The sequence below is a fragment of the Herpailurus yagouaroundi genome, unplaced genomic scaffold (genome assembly GCF_014898765.1).
Source record: "Herpailurus yagouaroundi ecotype Mexico unplaced genomic scaffold, PumYag 203, whole genome shotgun sequence".
Classification (NCBI taxonomy): Eukaryota; Metazoa; Chordata; class Mammalia; order Carnivora; family Felidae; genus Herpailurus; species Herpailurus yagouaroundi.
This window is the reverse complement of record NW_024412434.1, coordinates 14,732,835-14,741,752: the sequence shown is the minus strand read 5'-3', so window position 1 is coordinate 14,741,752 and position 8,918 is coordinate 14,732,835.

Below are 8,918 nucleotides of genomic sequence, written 5' to 3'. Positions count from 1 at the left end.
AATATCTAACCATCCTTGCATTCGTGAGTAAAATACTACTTCCTCTTGGTAGATTACTCTTTATTTATTTTTTTTTTTAATTTTTTTTTTCAACGTTTATTATTTATTTTTGGGACAGAGAGAGACAGAGCATGAACGGGGGAGGGGCAGAGAGAGAGGGAGACACAGAATCGGAAACAGGCTCCAGGCTCCGAGCCATCAGCCCAGAGCCCGACGCGGGGCTCGAACTCACGGACCGCGAGATCGTGACCTGGCTGAAGTCGGACGCTTAACCGACTGCGCCACCCAGGCGCCCCTGTAGATTACTCTTTAAATGAATATGATTTCATAGCATTTTATTATATAACAATATGTATGTAATAATGAACATTTATGTTAATGACTAGAGCCACTTATGTTCATGAACTTGAGTTTTCTTTCAAGGCTATTACCTTTTTTGGGTTCTATGCCAGTTTATGTACATTTGGAATGGCTGTTCCCTGAAAATAGGACAGACTCAACAATAAAGCTATATCATACATGTCAATAAACCTACCTGCATGAACCATGCTCGGGTCCCTGGCTCTTGTAAGCAGACTGTGAATCACATGACCTGACTATCCAGCCATGGCTCATTAGATCAGGAGCAGCCATTGCACTTGGGGAAAGGAAGTGCACTGGCCATCCACTGACTAATAAGAATGTGTTTCATGAGTCTGAACGAGAAGACATTTCGTTGTAGATAATCAGAGGGTGGTAACTGCTGGGGTTATAAGGCCAGGTAGACTCAGGCAGATGGCTGTTTTGCAATCAGATGCTGAGAAGGAGGCTAAGAAATCCCATATTGAAAAGCAGAGACAAAGAACTACACAGACCCTAAAAGAGATGGTTAAAGAGATTTGCTTTCTAATGGCTTCACAATTCCCGTGGCGTCCAATACTCCCGTTGGAACTGTTTGCTATGACATTATCCCATATCTTGCCTATATATCCCTTTTTTCTTAAGCCATTCCTTGGAACCAAACACCCCTAAGACAATATTAGGGACAGGAGCCTTTTAGAAAGCTAATTATTTCATAATTTTTTTCAATGTTTTCCTTGGTTATTGCTTTGCTCAGCTTTTCTAATTCCTCTGGCATCAATTTTGGAAGTCCCTATATTTCTTTTAAAAATCCATCTCATTTGTATTTTCAAGATTTATTAACATAATGTGCTCTTGTGGGTTTTGAATTTAATAATAATCTAATCCGATTCTGAGCCAGAAGAGATAACCACACATCCAGAAATATGTTCAAAACTTGAAAGAAATGCATGAGAGGGTAAAAATAATGGAAGTGGGGATTTCAAATTACCAAGACAACTTTAAGAACAGATTTAATATGCACTGATGATTCTAGCTCTCGAGATTTCCTTTATATATATATATATATATATGTATATATATATATATATATATATATACTTTTATGTTTATTTATTTTTGAGAGAGAGGGAGAGACAGAGTGTGAGCTGGGAAGGGGCAGAGAGAGAGGGAGACACAGAATCCGAAGCAGGCTCCAGGCTCCGAGCTGTCAGCACAGAGCCTGACACAGGGCTTGAACTCACGGACCGTGAGATCATGACCTGGGCCAAAGTTGGACGCTTAACGGACTGAGCCACCCAGACGCCCCACCTTTTTTTTTTTTTTTTTTTTTTTTTTTCAACGTTTATTATTTATTTTTGGGACAGGGAGAGACAGAGCATGAACGGGGGAGGGGCAGAGAGGGAGGGAGACACAGAATCGGAAACAGGCTCCAGGCTCCGAGCCATCAGCCCAGAGCCTGACGCGGGGCTCGAACCCACGGACCGCGAGATCATGACCTGGCTGAAGTCGGACGCTTCACCGACTGCGCCACCCAGGCGCCCCGAGACGCCCCACCTTTTTATAAATTTTCTCAATAAAAGTTCTTTAGAGTACACAGCAGGCATCTAATAAATGAACCGATCACTATAATAATACTTCACTAAAAAATACTTTTTAGACAGTTACATATATAAAGCACCAGGCTTTGAAAATTTTAAAGTTAATGTTTTAAATCAGATCCGCAAGCTAACAGAACATATTCATATCCGGATAGTAAATGAACATTCTATTAAAAACACAATAACGAAAACTCATTTCCAAATGTTATCATAACCTTATCACTTAGTTATACAGCATAGTAATACATAAAAGACTGTCTTTCTATGATAAATCCTTATTAACTAAGTCATCCCTTATTTCAGAAACAGCTAGCTTTTATTTCCTGAGAAGTGAAACATAATGAATCATAAGGTAATTAACCAGTCATCTAGTTTGACAAGATGTTTGATGAGTACAGATTACTAAATGTCAGAATTCTAAAACTACAGGCAAGAACTATTGCTTCCCAATTTCTTGGTCTACACAACCCTGAAACGTAACCATACTGAAACAGCTACAAAGGAGGGGTAGAAATAGAAGGAAAATCAATTTTAAATATAAAAAATTTAAAAGGTAGAAACATCTAGAGTCTGATTATGAAATCTTTCTCAGGCAGTTCTGAAGAAAACAATCTAACTTCTAAATGCTCCCTGAAAGCCTCTAACCTTGTTTAGGGATGAAATGCGTCCCTAGCTGAAGCTCTGTAAGATGACAAACTGTTTTATACTCCACCACTAGACTGACAGATAGATACAGGATATTTGAAACAGGACAAAGGCATCTCGCACTGCACTGACCTGCAGAAAAAATTACTAGAATATCATCTATTTTTTTTTTTTTGTCTTAACATTCAAGAGAGAAAATTTACTAGTTTCTGGATCTACGGCGGCACATACATGTAATGTATAAGTAAATATAAAATGTACTGGGGAATCAGCTCAGACTTTTACCTGCTGACAGGAATGGCATGGTGAAAAAGACAAGCTCAGTGCACTAAATTATAAACCTGATGACACGAACAATCCTGCTTTGGCCTAATAATCCCGTGTGCGCCTAGTACAGAGCTGATAAGAGCATCAATTTTTACAAAGTTAAAACTCAGCTTGTGAATCCAAAGTCCGCCATTTTGTTGCCTCCCAGAACACGCACAATTGCACTTAGAATACTGCCAGCAAGAGGCGTGTTTGGGTGGCTCCGTCGGTTAATCGTCTGACTCTTGATTTCTGCTCAGGTCATGATCTCATGGTTCGGGGGATCAAAGCCTGCATCGGGCTCTGTGCTGACACTATCCTCTGTAATGGTCACTAATGTAATGTCACACTGGCCTGACACACTTAATTCATTTGTCTCTTCAAAAATGTCCTCTCCACTACTTCTCCGAGGGAATAAATGTAAAATGGCAGTAAAGTTTCCATCTCTCTTACTGATACATCCGTTGATGTCACAACCCAAGTAAATGGTGGGATGTGCACCACGGAGCTGGTTTGCAGTCTGAGGCAATTCGGGAAATGGCTGTTTTATTGACTTCTCCCATCCAAGTACTAACCGGGCCCGACCCCGCTTAGCTTCTGAGATCAGATGAGATCGCGCGCATTAAGGGTAGTATGGCCGTAGACTATTTTATTTACTTCCGAATGCACACCAAGCTCCAAACTATTGACAACTTGGGCCACGCATCGCTATGTATCACACATCTCTAACTTGTAATTTGGAACAATCTGGATCTTGGAGAGGCTGGAAAAAATCAACGTAGCTATGCCAATTTTGATATAAACCAACTTACAGGGAGGATGTTAAGCCAACATAGGAAAGTCAACTCCCTCTGAACAGCATATAAAACGCCTGAGCAGCAAACGTGTCCACAAAATGAATGCGTTTTTCTGTCTCACACTAACCTTCTCTATAATTATTCTATTTTATTTTGGGGGCATCTGGGTGGCTCAGTCGGTTAAGCATCCGACTTCGACTCAGGTCATGATCTCACAGCTCGTGAGTTCGAGCCCCGCGTCGGGCTCTGTACTGACAGCTCAGAGCCTGGAGCCTGCTTCAGGTTCTGTGTCTCCCTCTCTCTCTGACCCTCCCCCACTTCTGCTCTCCCTCCCTCTCCCTCTCTCTCTCCCTCTCAAACAATTAAAAATAAAAAATAAAAAAACAATTATTCCATTTTATTTTTCAAGATTCTTCTTTGTGTATATGCCAAGATCTTATGATTAATATCTGAAGGGGAAAAAAAAAGCAAGAAAAGTATTTTTAACTCCTTCCTGTTACAACCTGGCATAAACAATTTATGTTAAAAGGCAGGTGATACTATAAATGGAAGTTAATATGATCATTGAGGAAACAAAGACAAACATTTCTGCTAACGTATTAATAAAAACTATAGGATCCAAAACAATCCACACAGGACACGATGAGTACAGTGGTTAAAACCTAACTACTAGAGTTAAATACTGAGTTAGAATACAAGCTCCGTCATTTAGCAGCTCTGTGTGGTTGGTCAAATGATTTCACTTCTCAGAGCCAAGCGTTCCTCATCAGTAATATTGAAATAACAAAGATTGCAGCCCTAGTTGGGTTTTGTGACAATTAAATAAGGTCATGTATTTAGAGCACTTTCATCAGCACACTTAAGTAAGCGCTTAATAAATCCTTAGTATTATTTTCATTCTCTCAAAATTGTTTCCCCTTAACATGATCAAATTAAAGCACAAGACTATGCACTAAAAAATTCTGGAACAGGGACGCCTGGGTGGCTCAGTGGTTAAGCATCCAACTTGGGCTCAGGTCATGACCTTGCAGTTCATGAGTCCGAGCCCCGCGTCAGGCTCTGTGCTGACAGCTCAGAGCTTGGAGCTGCTTTGGATTCTGTGTCTCCCTGTCTCTCTGCCCCTCCCCCACTTGTTCTGTCTCTCTCTTTCTCTCAAAAATAAACAAACATTAAAAAAATTAATAAAAATTAGTAACTTTTAATAAAAATTCTGGAAAAAAATTGAACAAAATATTAAAGTACTACTGGGGATCAGTATGAGGGTTCTTCAAAGGTTCTAAAATGAATATATTATCACTAAAAATAAACCAGATCATGAATTATTTTAAATATCCAAAACTAAGAAAATATTTTATGGCAAGAGAAGGCATCCAACGGGGATCTAGTTTCTTGCTAAGAGAGGAGTCACCCATATTTTCTGAGAAAATCATATTTTTATGAGAAAAATCATGCAATGTGTTAGGTGAGCATATGGATTCCGGTCCCACTGCTGCCCCTCTGGGTGATGTTGGGTGAGGCCGTACTATCTTTGTAAGCCCTGCCTCCCTTAAAATAATAAATGTAGCCCATGCATGGGTTATCTTTAAAAATGCTTCCATTTCACACTTTGTGTGTTTTTATAAACACAGGAATCCTGTCACCATGACTTTTGCTTTAAAAGGATTTTTTAACACCTATTATAAAGGCTCTATTATTAGAACTGTGTGCTACTAGAACATTCACACATAGAATGGGATTAATAGTCCAGAGACAGACCCACATGCATAGGATAAAAGGCATTCCAGTCAGTGGGGAAAAGGAAGATTCCTTAAGAAATAATGTTAGAACGACATGGGAAGCAATTATCATTGGATCCACTCCCCAAACCCCACACCAAGATAAATTCTAAATGAGACCTAAGTGTAAAATACAAAGCCACGGAAGATCACGGGGAGGGATTACTCTATAACCAGGGACTGGGAAGCCGTTCCTAACCAAAATCCAGAACCAATGGGGAAAAGAATGACTACGTGAAAACAAAAACAAAAACAAAATCTTGACTACATAAAAATAAAAATAAATAACAATCTAAAATTTACACATAAAAATAAAACACTGTAAGCAAAATATAGTTAGCGGAGGTGGGGGCGGGTAATTGCAAACAGATCGTGAAGGAGTAACAGCCCCAGTAAAAGGAACTTTTAAAAATTCAGAGGGAAAGACCAACAACCCAATATGGACAAAAGCTGAACACACAGTCTGCAGGAAAAGAAATGCAAATGGTCCTCGGCATTAGAAAAGATGCTCAACTTTCCTAAATGATAAGAGAAATACAAATTAAGACATGAGATCTCATTTTTTACCTTTTAAATTAGCAAAATTTCCAAAAGTATACAACATACTCTGACGATAAGACTGTGGAAAAATTGGCCCTCTTGTATATTACTGTTGGGAGCAAAAAACTATTCAACTCCAATGGTGGTACACTTGGCAATATCTAGAAAAATTACAGATGCATTTACTCTTTGACCCATCAGTCCCTCTTATAAAAATCAACTCCCGGGGCGCCTGGGTGGCGCAGTCGGTTAAGCTTCCGACTTCAGCCAGGTCACGATCTCGCGGTCCGTGAGTTCGAGCCCCGCGTCAGGCTCTGGGCTGATGGCTCGGAGCCTGGAGCCTGTTTCCGATTCTGTTTCTCCCTCTCTCTCTGACCCTCCCCCGTTCATGCTCTGTCTCTCTCTGTCCCAAAAATAAAAATAAAAACGTTGAAGAAAAAAAAAAAATAAAAAAAAAAAAATCAACTCCCAAAAGTACTGGTAAAAAAATATGAGATGATGCATTTATAAGACTATTCATTACAGGACCAATAATGGCAAAAGACTGGAAATAACCCAAATGTCCATCAACTAGGGACTGGTTAAATGAACTATAGCACAGCCACAAAAAGGAGCTTTCTAATCCATAAGGCAGATCACCACAGACTGCTATGGAGTGCTCCCCAGGATACAGCAATAAAGGAAAAAAGCCCAGTACAGGAAAGTATGTACTGAATGTTACCATTTGGGTGAGAAAGAGGATATGCTATATAAATACAGCTACTTACATATTTTTTAAAACATAAGGAATAAACTAAAACTAATAAAAAAGGTGGGGGGGGGGGCCTCATGGCTTAGTCAGTTAAGCATCTGACTGTTGATTTCTGCTCAGGTCACGATCTCACAGTTCATGAATTTGAGCCCCGCATCGGGCTCTACGCTGACAGTGCGGAGCCTGCTTGGGATTCTCTGTCTGTCTCTCTGTCTCTCTCTCTCAAATAAATAAATTAATAAAAAGGAGAAAATGGAACAATGTTTATGAAAGAAATGGAATGTTTATGAACAAGAAGGAAGAAATGGAGCTATATCTCTTCCAATATACTTCATTTCATATTTTGATTTTGGAAAATCATGTGAATATTTTATATAGCTAATATGTATAAATAATTCAAAGAGACAAATATAAAGCAACCTCTAAAATCTAAAATCAGATTGAAATAATTGGACCTAATGATACATTGGTTTAAGTAGCATAGCCACACAGAAAAGAATTCTTTTTAGTATTTTGCCATGTTGCATTCACTATATTTGGTACCAACAAGGCTGTCATTTTGTAAGTAGCATATTTTTCTGTTTCTAAAAAAGTGTGTTTTACTAACTCTGTCCACTAAAGATGTCTAGAAATAATGACAACCCAGTAAAAACTGGTAATCAAAATATTAGAAAAACGATTCTCTTTTTTTTTTTAATTTTTTTAACATTTATTCAATTTTGAAAGGCAGAGAGAGACAGAGCGTGAACGCGGAAGGGGCAGAGAGAGAGGGAGACACAGAATCCGAAGCAGGCTCCAGGCTCCGAGCTGTCAGCACAGAGCCCAACGCGGGGCTCGAACTTGCGGACCGCGAGATCATGACCTGAGCCGAAGTTGGGCACTTAACCGACTGAGCCACCCAGGCGCCCCAGAAAAACGATTTTCAATCTATCTTCATGAACAATCTGACATAATCACTGAGAAACTGAATGTGTGCCTTTTTTTTTTTTTTTTTATTTAGGAAACAAATGTCAAGATTTTATCCAACACTATTTTATACTGTTAAAAGAAAATACAGTAGTGCTGATCCATGGCAAAGTTTTCAGGTCTAAGGTGAAATTAGAAAAATAAACCAATCTTGAGAGAGAACAAAGTGTGAGGTATCACAATCCCAGATTTTAAACTATACTACACAACTGTTGTAATCAGAACAGTATGGTACTGGCACAAAAAACAGACACAAAGATCAATAAAACAGAATAGACAGCCCAGAAATAAATCTGTACTTACTCTGTCAATTAATCTATGACAAAGGAGGCAAGAATATACAGTTGGAAGACAGTCTCTTCAACAGGTTTCCTGGGAAAACCAAACAGCTACGTGCAAAAGAATGAAATTGGACCACTTTCTTACTCAAAATGGATTACAACTCTAAATGTGAGACCTGAGACAATAAAACTCCTTAAAGACAATAGGCGGTAATCTCGTGGACATCAGCCTTAGCAACATTTTGCTAGATGTCTCCTCAGGCAAGGAAAACAAAAGTAAAAATAAACTAATGGGAATACACCAAAATAAAAAGCTTTTGCACAGTGAAGGACACCATCAATAAACAAAAAAGCAACCTACTGAATGGGAGAAGATATTTACAAATTATATATCCAATAAGGAGTTAATATCCAAAACATATAAAGAACTAGTACAACTCAACACTAAAGAAGCAAATAATCCAATTAAAAAATGGGCAGAGGACCTGAACAGCTATTTTTCTGAAGAAATCCAGATGGCCATGAAAAGATGTTCAACATCACTCATCATCAGGGAAACACAAATCAGAATCACAATGAGATATCACCTTATACCTGTCAGAATGGCTAATATCAAAAAGACAAAAAATACCAAGTGTTAGCAAGATTATGGAGAAAAGGGAACCCTTGTGCTCTATTGGTAGGAATGTAAATTTGTACAACCACTGTGAAACCAGAATGGAAGTTCTTCAAAAAATTAGAAATAGGGGCACCTGGGTGGCTCAGTTGGTTGAGCATCCAACTCTTGATTTTAGCTCAGGTCATGATCCCAGGGTGGTGGGATCAAATTCCATGTCAGGCTCCACACTGAGTGGGGAGCCTACTTAAGATTCTCTCTCTCTCTCTCTCTCTCTCTCTCTCTCTCTCTCTCTCTCTCT